This window comes from Lactuca sativa, chromosome 6 (assembly GCF_002870075.4).
Source record: "Lactuca sativa cultivar Salinas chromosome 6, Lsat_Salinas_v11, whole genome shotgun sequence".
Classification (NCBI taxonomy): Eukaryota; Viridiplantae; Streptophyta; class Magnoliopsida; order Asterales; family Asteraceae; genus Lactuca; species Lactuca sativa.
In genome coordinates this window covers 29,940,996-29,953,757 of record NC_056628.2, presented here as the reverse complement: position 1 = coordinate 29,953,757, position 12,762 = coordinate 29,940,996, and positions in this window count along the sequence as shown.

The following is a 12,762-nucleotide window of genomic DNA, read 5'->3' as shown; positions in this document are numbered from 1 at the left end:
AGTGTTTTTTTTTTGTTTTTTGTTTTTTTTTTTAATCATTACTAAGTTATTAGTGCATGGATTTTATACATATATGACTATTTCAATTAAAAAAAAATTTAAGCTATAAATGCATGATTTTTTATAAGTATTAAGTTATGATTGCACCATTTTTTGGAAGTATTAAGTTGTGAATACATGAATTTTTTTCATCAGTTTTAGTTGTGAATAAATGAATTTTTATAAATTTTAAGCAATATATATATATATATATATATATATATATATATATATATATATATATATATATATATATATATATATATATATATATTCATAAGTTTTAATTTGAATTTAAATGTTTTTTTATTATATTAGTGTTTTCTTAAATAATATGTATTTAGGTTTTTTAAGTTGTGAATTGTAATGAGTGTGTGAACTGCTATCTAATACAACTTCCAAGGCTCCAAACATAATCAGATGTAATTTTTAACCTGTAAATATATTTTATTAAACTGTGAATTTGTGTATTAAATTTTGAATTAAATGTACTAAGTTGTAAATTGAGTATATTAAGCTGTTAATTTTTTATTTTTATTTTTTTATGAATTTTATGTTTGCTTCTAAAATATAAGATCAAAGAAGCATTATATATAGATTTTTTTCTTTAATTTTTAATAAAATATGTTAAAGTTAAATTGTGAATATTATGTAAATTAAAATTTGAAAGAAACACTAGCCTACATATCTGAATGTATAAATATAAGTTTTAAGTATAAAATATTGACGTGAATGTATAGTTTTTTGTGTATTATACTGTGAATTTAATATACTAAGCTGTTAATTTTGTATATTAAATTGTAAATTGACTGTATTAAACTGTGAATTAATTGTATTAAATTGTGATTTTTTAAATGAATTTTATGTTAAAATATGAATATTTATATTAATTTTCTTGTGAGTATTTTTTATGCAGTAAATATGTAAGAATGTATTAGTTTTTATAACTGTTGCATTAAACTCTAAATTAATATATTAATAAGTTTATTAAACTGTGAATATAATATTTAACTAATAATGCATGATTTTGTATACAAATTTGGTTTGAAATGAACCATGGTTGCGGCGTTGAGATGGATGGTTGGTACTGACATGTAGTAGTTGATGGTAGTGGTAGAGTTTGAGTTTGACTCTTTTAAATTGGTGAATTAGTGATATTATGATTGTATTTGAATTGTGAATATTGTGTACTAAACTATGAATATACTTTATTAAATTTTATATTTACATAGTTTTTGTGTTAAAATATGAATCTATATATGAATAAAAATATTAGACAACAAAAATTATAATTTTGTCATTTTCGTACGAAAAAAACAAATAGTTTATTTTTTCATAAAGTCATGCAACTAACATCTCCTACCACTAATTCCAACCGATGTGTGTTTAAGATGATTTTCAACTATTAAAATTAGTTTCTTTAAATTCTAATATATGTTTCATAAAACACCAAAATATGTTTTATAAAAGTAGTATGCTTTTGTTCCTATAAATATTTTTTTGATTCTTTTAACCGTTAATATATTTTTCACAAAACACGAAAAACATAGAGGCATACTATTTTACTTTTATACATTCATACTCTTGAAATTTGTTTTCTTAAGATACTAAATGTATGATATTTTTAGATTTTATAATTTTTTTCTTTTCTGGTTCACATAAGGTAAATAACAGTATAAACTAGCAACAACAACCATATCTATACTTGAATGCCCTAAACCTCCATCTACATACATTATAAATTAAATAATTTAATTTAATAGGATAGTGCAAATTCCTTTATAAAGTGAATGGTTACCATAAGAAACCATTTTAACTAAGATTTTAAATATGCCAAATAATAAAATATATCTCTCAGAACTTCAGTCAAATTTTCTTCTATAAAGTCAGTAACGTGTATAGATGTATAAAGAATAGACGTATAAAGCAACTGTGATTTTTATGAAAATTATATTTTATACAATCAAACTTTAAAAAAATCATTTTTGTAGCAACTTAATTAATTATACTATGAAAAGATAGTAACAGGTCTGTCAGAGACCAGTAAGAAAAAAAATAGAGGAACCTAACTACCTTAAATCGCATTCGACTCATTGCTATTTGGTAACCTGTATTATAAAACTGTTCCAATGTATTTCTTCCAAAGTTCCAATGTATCCATTCCTTAAAAAAACATGTGGTGTCCAATGACTTAAATCTATTTATCTTATTTATTTTATTTTCTATCTAACTAAATGGACAACTATAGACAAAACTTAAAACGTATTGAAATATAAAGCTATTTCTTTTTCAGTTAATAGTTGATAAATAAATCATGTAATAATATAATAAGGTAAGGAAATGTTGTTTTATATGTTCAGACCGCACTGTAACAATATTGCCCTCATTCAGGAACTAGCCAAAAGAACCATCCCAACTGGTAGTTCATGCAAATAGATCCGTAAAACAAACATAAATTTCTATAAAGAAGTGAAAACAATTATAGAAAATAAACAATGATATAACTAAAAATTTAAAAACAAAATTATCAAACTTATACTAAATCACCTGCTAAATACTAAGTTGTTTTAAAAGATTGGTTATCTTCATGACGGTTTTTAGCATATCAAGTCCATACAATCTTGTCAAATACATGATAATAAAACAAAATACATGTTAACAGATTTATCTATCACAAGAATAATAGAAGATACATTTGCTCCATATTAAACAAAAATTAATGGCCATAAAAGAAGTTCCAATGAAATTTGGATTTGATGTGTTTATATTATCAGTCTACAATACAAATTAACACAATAAATTTGTAAAACATGGGCATGATAAAACAAAAATTAATGGCCATCAATTTAACAATAAAAGATACGTTACTAATAATAGGAGGATAAAACATAACTTAATGATCATCAAAATTTGTTGTGTACAAATCATCTCCCTTTGGAAAAGTTAGATCTATATACTTCCTAAGTGATCAGCAACCTGAAAACGAAAATAGAATGCATCAACATACATTCCCTAATTAAAAATAAAAGAGAAAAAAGTGAATTTGGGTAAGATTTATTGACGTGAGGTAACAAAATGATTTGCATACTTCCCAAGCTAGTCCATTGTGAATCATACCAGCCTAATGCTGTAAAAAGTAAAAAGTAACATAAGAGAGATATTATATATATCCAAAACATTACAAACTAAAAGCATTAACCAGTGTTGTAAAACTCCCTGAGTTGGCCGATTACTTCCCCGAGTACTCGCTACTCGGCCCCTTGCCGAGGCAAGTTACAGAATCCCGAGTACTCCCTGATCGGCCCCTTACTGAAGTTAGTATTGTTGTAAAACCTGTCAACTCGGTGATTAATACGTATAATATACTTAACCATTTATTATTTAACACACACATGCGATTATTACTACATACATATCTTCAATTTTCAGTAATTGTTGATGAAGTGAGACCATTATATGTTTTTTAGTTTTTATGTATTTACATGCATCTAATTTTGTTATATATTTCAATCAACTCAAGATTTTAGCTTATGGTTTTGACATATATAAGTTCCCTAAAAATATTTATGCATGAATTACCAAATCCGAGTACTCCCCGAGTACTCTCGAGTACTCCTAAGTACTCGCTACTCAGTAGTTGGCCGAACAGGTACCGAGTAACGAGTTCTACAACCTTGGCATTAACAAACCTTGCTAGCAAATCATGTGAAAGAATATGGATATATGGAAGCCAACTTAGTATAAAAACTACTTGAAGGAAAATGATGTGTGCATAAGAAGAAAATGTGGGTCTGATAAAAGAATAGATTTATTTGCTATAATATAGTCATGAAAGAGAAACACAAGGGTAAATTAATTACAAATATAAACACAAGGATTGTTAAATAATGATACCAAAATCATTAGCCATAGATCAATATAAACACTAATTTTGGTTTTTTCTCTTGGTTTTGTTTTAACCTACCTAATTCTGCTCAATCTTCTTCTCTTGATTAAAATAGATGCAAAACCATCACCAAGATCAGTATATGCCAATGGGTAGTTGTGTCAACCACAAATTTTGGCTTTTTATGGTTTTTCCAGCATTATACCTTCCATTGTCGATTGATGCTCCCTTTTCTATTTCGATTTAGGCACTTAGATGAATTCCTCATGAAAGGAAACAAACTAAAATACATTCAAAATTTTGAAAACCTACGAAAATCATAGAATCATCAAGATCGTAGAAAGAAGAGAACTGAAATCATGAAATCATGAAAGATATAGGGATGCACGATGAGGGAAAGTCGTAAAAGTTACCGACAACATGAGAAACGGAATAAAAGCAAATGAAAAACTATTCATCATAACAATTTACCTTCTTATAGAAAAAACATAGAGGATAATGGGCGTTGCTAATTGTTAGGCTTGAGAGTTGCAGGCAGATGAGTTGAAAGGTGATGGTGAATGTCATGGTGGTCAGGAAAGGTTTGTGGTACTGATGGCTAGATTTTGTGGATGTTGGTGATTGGATCGGTGTTTTATTATTAGTTAGTTATACACTTGATTGGGTTGATCAATTCAACTATCACTGTAAAAAGAGAGGGAATGGGCGATATATGGGGAATAGTTAAAGGCCGTGTTAAGATTGAGATGGTGACATCCTCAAACTCATCATCCATATGACAGACATAGAGATAAAGACGTTGATTAGTGATAAAGGTTTATTTCTTTCAGCGTCTCATCAAAATTAGCTTCTTCTCTCTTGAAGACCACTAAAGTGGGTTTATTTTCGGTGATGTTGGTGCAGGATGCAATAATTTTGGATGTGAGTTTCTGAGGCAAAATAAAAAGAAAATTGTGAAAATGGGGATATACAGTTAGATTGAGAGAGATGGAGATGGAAATGGAGATTCTGCAGAGGATGGGGAGTTGGGGTGAAGATTCAACAGTTCAAAGGAAGGGTTATGGTCTTTGTCGCCAGCATAAAGGACTTAAGGATTTGGTGCGATATCATAGGAGGTCCATGGGGTTACCGGACTTGCTAAGAGTTCGGGGAGTATTCATCTGGATTTCAAGAGTTGGGCGATCATCAAGATTGGCTAGTAATGGAATGCTAATATTGGTAAGCACAGGTGATCGTCGGTTCAGGTTATATAAAGGTAAGGTGGGTTGGGAATCCATCAATTTTTTGTGGGATGGGAGAGCTTCGATGAATCCAAGTGGGGGAGAATCATTCAGAATTCTGGGAGATGGATCGGGTCTGGAACTAGGATAAGTTTCACATCCCAATCAGGAGGAAATATGAGTCAAGTGGCCTTCTGGATTGGAGTTGTGTAAGTTAGCAGTTCAGAAAACTTCCAACAGCTGGTCGGTGTCTTCTTCGTGATGTATAGCAGACTTGTGGATGGATCTAGGATGAGTGTTATGCTAGAGACTCACTTCCTGTTCTTGTTTGATGAAGGCTTTGAGGTTCAAAGCATGACCCGAATACCTGATTAGAATTCAGTCGGATGCGGGTTCGACTCGGGATGATTGGGGTTGAGCTGGTATAGGTGTGGTAAGACCATGGGTGGTAACGATGGCTAGTTAGATGTGCTGTAAGACTGTGGGATGGCCGTAGCATTCACTGTATTGGTAGATAAGATGGAAGTGTTGTAAGTTTGCGATGGGATCGTAGCATTCACTAATTTGAGGTAGACTATCGTTGGGGTGGTCGTGAGTATAAATAAGGATCGGCTCATGCCCGGGCGAGAACAATTCAGGGATGGGTGCCCCTAGGAAGTTCTTGTGCTAAGATCCCAAAGCGTACAATATTGTGATACGTGCCAAAGGGGGATGTTACACGTTGGTATCGGAGCCTTGGTTTGAGGGATTCAGACAAACTCTCGGGTGTGTCTGAACTCAAACTGAGGGTTTGGTAAAATTTTTCAAAAAGAAATGTTTTTTAAGGAAAAGGTTTTTATAATACCAGAAAGGGTGTGGTGAATGCAATCGACCAGGCTCAAGTAAGTTTTTCCTAAAATACCCATAAATGTTATCTGATATGATTTTGCATAATGAATCTGTGAATCGCATGCTAGTTATGGCTAAAGATATGCTCAATGTTTGGATGATAGAATGCTAGGAGAGATGCCTTGTATGCATGTTGTATGAGCTTGTAGACTGTATGCTAGTTCTGATCAGTCAGTGGTAGATTGGCTTGATATGTGATGCCTTGTAGCCTAGGAAGCATGGGATACTAGAGTGGGAATATGTATTGGTATCAGGGATTGCTAAGTGTTTGCTTTAAAAGTTATATACCACTACTAGAAAAAAGGCCTTTTACGACGCTCATTGCGTGTCATAAAACGCTCAGACGACGCGCAAATGCGCGTCAAGGAAGACCCTGTCATAAAGAGAGACGACGCGCATTTATGACACGCAATGCGTATCATTAAAGCCGCTGTCAAGAAAGGCCATGTCATAAATGAAGATGACACACATTTTTGCGTATCGTAATTTTTATTTTTATTTTTTAAAAAAAAATATTTATAGATTTACTAATTTTCAAATTAAATTTGCATTTCTTGTCTCATAATAGAAAATAAAATACCATATACAAAAAATACAATCCATTGCACAAAAGTTAATGTCATACAAAATACATAATAAAATACAATAAATAAGAAAGATAATTCGTTGCACTAAAATGTCAAATACAAATAATCATCGCTAACTATATAACCTAATACTACATTGCTATTAAGGGACATCATCATAACTCACTGAAGGTCTTGGAACAATGTTCTCATCATCAACTCTTACACCAACCTTGCTTTAGTAGATGACTTTCACACAATCAATATTGAAATAGATGCTGCCCGGGCCACCATAGATGATGCCCAAACTTACCGAGCTCAAACTTCCCTGACCAAAACCCAAAACCAAACAAACACCATATCAGACACACTATTTAAATCAAAAATAAAAATGTAACGAATAGAACCTTGAAAATCATAAAACAAAAACTTAAAATTTACATGAATTAACCTTACTATATAAGTGCTCCAACCTTGTGTGGGCCCAATTCCTTGAGAATGAGGAAGAACAATTGGTAAATAAGTTAGCAAGAAATAAATTTTTGGAATTGGAAATTAAATTATTTGGATAATATCATGAAAATAAATGAAGGATTTCATAAACCAACCTGTGGCTAACACCTCATATGATGGAGATGTAATTGGACCTTAACGTGTAGTGTGGTTTACAATTTTTTAAAGCATCTTCCCACATGACTCTTAATTATGTGGCTAACACTCTACCAAATGTAACTAAACATGACCAGGTCTATATAAAAAAACAAAAATAAAAGTAGAAGTTTAACTCTTCTTTACATGTTCTGAATTTTGTGCACTACAGTGGAAGTTCCTTTATGTATAGTGCATCTCATTAAGTCACTAATTCAATTGAGAAACTTTGAGCACTTCGTTCCCTGTAACAAGTTACACATGTAAATGAAATGATACTAGGGTAAATCTGAAAACCCTAATTTCGTGGCCTTTGAATCTCATTAAGGAAAATAAGTTGTGGATCATGTCATTTACCGATTGAAAGAAACTGTAATTGACTACATGGATACAAAGTTCCTGATTCATCGAACACTTGGTGTTCATACCCACTCAGCTCCACATAAACCAAACATAAAAGAAAGGGGGAAAATCATTATATCATATACATCAACATATTTATAATAATCACTTACTTGTCCAGAAAGCATAGATATATATTCTGATTATCAGACAACTCTTCAAGCATCCCAATGTTCCAATCATCGTTAGATCCAGCCAACCCAACTTACCTGTAAGTCATAAGAAATGAGATAAAAGAGAAAAAAACATGAAACTAAATAAGTAAAATTGTAAAACAGATGATATTATTACCTCAACTGAATGATGATCTTGAAATTGTTCTGAATCAATACTTTTTTGTAAATCATAAGAAATGAGATAAAAGAAAAACTACCCTTTAGTTTTTGAATTTTTGTGGTGTATTATAATAAGTGCACATATTTCCATGTGTGCTTTTCTAGGGATGCTGTTGATTGCTCCAAGATGCAACTCCAATATACCTTCAACAAAAACAACATTTTAAGGATAAATGATAATGAAAGTGATTTTGAGAAAAAAAGATTACCAACAGTGTCTATGGATCCAGATTCAAGAACATGTTTTTCCACAGTTAGTGCCTGCTCAGCAGCAGCCAAACCTGCATCATTTCTATTCCAAAATTATGTATAAGACTCAAATATGTCATACAAAAAAGATAATAATAATAAACAAAATTTATAAAGAATTGTTTATTTTATTACCTTTGTGGCATTAAAGTAGCTCCCGCATGGCCTCCATTTCCTCCAAAATCAACTCTAATGCTTGCAGGAGCTGTAATAGCAGTCACAATACCAATAGAAATTCCTTCATTTTCCAAAATTAGTCCTATTTCTATATGAAGTTCCTGCAATTTTGCCCTTGATATTGAAAACACTTCCTGCAAGTTTGCTTCCTTTCATGTCACCTAGTGTAAAATACCCTTCATCTTACAACACCAAATAAAAACCAAACCATGCTATTAGTATTAAAATACTCATGCAAACAAAATTAACAGTAGTTTATTTATTGCCTTTGGTCCAATCATGTCGACTATTTGACACAAAATATCTTCAAAAAGAATAGGCTCATGGGCCATGCATTATAACAACTTTCACTAACTTTATTTATTTAATCAGTTTAAAATGATCATTTAGTAAATATCACAAGGACCAAAATTTAAAGAGAAAACTTATTGGGACCAAAAATGTAATTTACTTGAGGTTCCCATCTCTAGTTAAGACAATGAAAGAAATCTTACGTTTCACAGAACGAGGCATGAGAGGTTCTCGTGGCGGCGGTTGTTCAAAAGTGGCGGTTAGTGATGTTATAGCGGTGGATCGCACGACGACATTAGGGGAATCGGTAGCACCGGATTTTGGATACGGTTTTCTCACAAGGGGTGGAGGAGTTGACAGATTTCTTGCATTTGCATTCTCAAATGTGGAAGCAAGAGCATTAAAGGCTGGAGATCTGCCTCTCACACGAACTCGATCTGGGCTAAATGACACGCTTCTAGAACATTGTGGTTTTTCTGTTGCTACAGACCTTCCTCCATGTGATGACACAGGTGCTCGCCTTTTTGGTTTCTAATCATAAAATTATAAACATAAAACATCTTCTTATTAATCACACCAAATCACCATTTTATCCTTCCATTAATATTCATCATTTTTAACAAACAGTCTTGAAGAAATAAATACGGAATTTGTGTCTTACATTATTCAAGGTTGGACAACCTCCATTTTTTTATTATAGACAGTTTCCTTTGGAACGAGTTTCAGTGCATCTGCAATCATATTAACAGATACAATTCGTTAAATATTTACATATTTATGGCTTTAACAGATTAAACTCGTTAAAAACTATATATAATAAAACAACTTACTTAAGATTTGGTTGAATACCATGTGAAGAAACGTGTGAAATACTATGGCTCACTTCCTTCAGTTATGATATAAATTGGAGTTTGAAGAGATAATTTATCGAGAAGGAAATCATGTTTCAGGAATTTATGTTAAATTCCCATCTCAATGAGTGAACGAACTACATATATAAATTTTTGGAAAAAAAATGTAAGAAACATTTATTTTTATTACCTCTCCAATAACCAATGCTTGTGTTTTTAGTTTCTGATCAACTTGTTGATTCACTAACCTCTGTTTTAATACCAAGTGCTAAAGAAGCAGCAACAGCTACCATTGAAATGATCAATGTTGTATCACTACAAGCATCAAACAGAAACCTCTATCAAATGCATATCACGAAAAGATTTAGATTAAAACATGTTCAGATAATGAATGTCATCAATTTTGGTTTAACCACATGGCGATTGATGATTATAATTCCCCAACGATTGTTTAGTATAATTACCTAACGATTGTCAAGGGAAAAAGGGTAGTTAAACCTTTAAAGCTTCACCTGCAATGTATTTTCATACTAGTTAGCAAAGATGGTCCATTCTATCAAACAAGAATCCTATTGTAGGATCATTTGCATTCTACAGATGTTGACAAGTCAGACTTGTTAATTAATGCATAAGAAATATAGGAAAAATAATAAATCATGATTCATGACGTATACATACACACAAACATGAGAATAATAATTATCAAGCTTTCCGATTCCTCTTATTCTAAAAACATTTTGCAATGACCACTATCTAATTATAATTGAGATCCATTAATGGGATCCCAAATTGAGAATCAACTAGAACATACATAAAGCATTAGGAATGTAGAACATTTTCTTCTTCTTGTCCTATTTCAACATTCTATGATTAATCATGTCTCTTAATTACCTTTAGCCATCAGATCATCTCTCTTATAGCAGCAAGATTGCTAATTATCATATAAAAAGAAAAAAATCATACACATTGTCACTAAGGCATATCATCAAACAATTGGTGTGCAATAAAGATCTACTTAAATTAGGATTCCTAAGTTTTTTGATTACGTCTAACTATTAATGAGTAGTAACATGTGGTTTGATCAGGCAGCAACAAAGATTTTAGCACGCCAATTGATCAGGCTTAGACAACAGATAGCCAACCTACAAAGTAGTCGGGCTCAAATGAGGGGCACAACAACACATACACAGGTAAAATGAGGGACATCACAAGATCTTCCAATGCTTTTTGGTGTCAAAAGTCCCATTGCCTTGGCACATCGAAAACAACACCAAGATTGCCCATGCGATATACATCCATGAGGACCCTAATAAATGGTAAAAGATCATAAAAAAGAATGCCAAATGGAAGTACCTCTATGAATTTTTGGAAGACTAACTGTTCTGATATATGGGAAAAACTTCATATTTCTGAAAATGCCCCTGAAAATGCCCCTCCTCAAGCATCTCCTCCATCAGATGGAATAAGTTCCACTGCTAAAATTCCTTCTTTGCCCCCGACATCGCCTCCACAGTATATTCCTCAAGGTAAAACATCAGCCAAAAAATAATAAGAAGAGCAAGGGTAAGGACGAAGTTGTGATCGAATTAAAGAGAGAAGAGGGGGCATACCGGTTAGAAGAAGGCTTATCTGATTGTAAAAACAATATATTCTCTATTTCCATTAGTACCAAACAAAACCATGTAACCTTAGACCTCAGTTAGTTGCTGAATCACCGAGTACAACACCGAGCACAACCCCAAATCTTCAAGGAGTCATAGTCGCCGACGAAGTGAGGTGAGACGATGTCGCCAACCTATTGTAGAGAGGACTCCATTGCGTTTTGAATGGTTCTTGAAAAAAGCCCTAGAATCGTCCCTTCAATTTTGTGTGTGTGTTTGAGAGAGAGAGATAGAGATAGAGATAGTGATAAGTTTGTGCGTGTGAGAGTCAGCATATGTTGAATAGGGTTTTTGAAAAAAGAAGTAGAACCGTCCCTTCATGGCAGGCCTTTCAAACTTTTCGGAATTTCATTTCCCCCAAAACAACTGACCCCGCGTTTCATTAAAAAAATATAAAGCGACATACATAGAGGACGTGCATTTTAAGTTATGTGCCCTCCGTGTTTTTATTTTTTTTCAATGTGGCACTTATTTTAGCACGCGTGAAAATGCGTGCCCTAAATCCTTCTAATTTTCCGAGAGTAGACATTATTTTTAGGGCACAAACTATTGCGTATCATAAAACAACGCGTGTCATGGTTCGCGTGTTGTAAAAGGATGTTTTTCTAGTAGTGTATGGTTAGGATTGTATAGCCCAAAAAAATATTGATTTGGACTTATTTCCTGTTCTTCATTTGGTTCTGCTCCTAGGGTAGAATCTTTTATTCGACAATCTATTTGATCCTGTATTGTGTATAATTTGCATGCATAAGGCAACTGACCTTGAGAGTGGAAGTTCCTAGCATGAGTTGTAGTATATGGGATTGGATGTTCTTGGTTATTCTATGGATTGGAATGTTACTACACGAATGATTCTTGTTTTGTACTTTGTGGAACTCATAAGTGATATGAGTTAGCTATTAAGTGAATATGTCAAGTCACATGTGACAAAAGTTGGATAATCTCAGAGTGATGGATTTGATCCTATTGCATAGCTCTCGTTTGAGTCTCACCGTTTTAAGGACGAGTCTTTTACTCGAAGGATTATCTAAGCTTTGTTGCATGTGATTGTATTCATGAGGTAGGTAACTGACATTATGAGGAGTTCTTCAGCAGCTGATGGCAGGGTGTAGTCAGAAACTTAGGAAAGCTTAGGTAGTGTTTCGTTGGGTTTAGTTGCGCTGTTTTGAGAGCATTGTAGTATCGATTTAGAAGGTGACTTAGAGGATTCAGGATGATTCTGGAGGAAAGTATGGGTAGGTGTGGAAGGTAGTATTGGGCCCATACTATTGGAATCACATGATCCGTACTCGAATCGAGTAGGGTCTGGGAGAATCTAGGAAGCCTGTGAGATAAGGATTCTTAGATATGTTCTGATCAATTATATGGTTGTTCTTCATATTGGTTATAAGCACGGGGGAAGAAGGTTCGGGTTCAGATTCAGGCTTAGGTGCAGGTATTGGGCCGATTGATGAGCGCATGCGGGAGTTCATCTTATCAGAGGTTACCCACTGTATTTTGGAATGGATTTCTGTGATCTTTGGTTTAGTCAAGGAGGGGATTTTGAAGC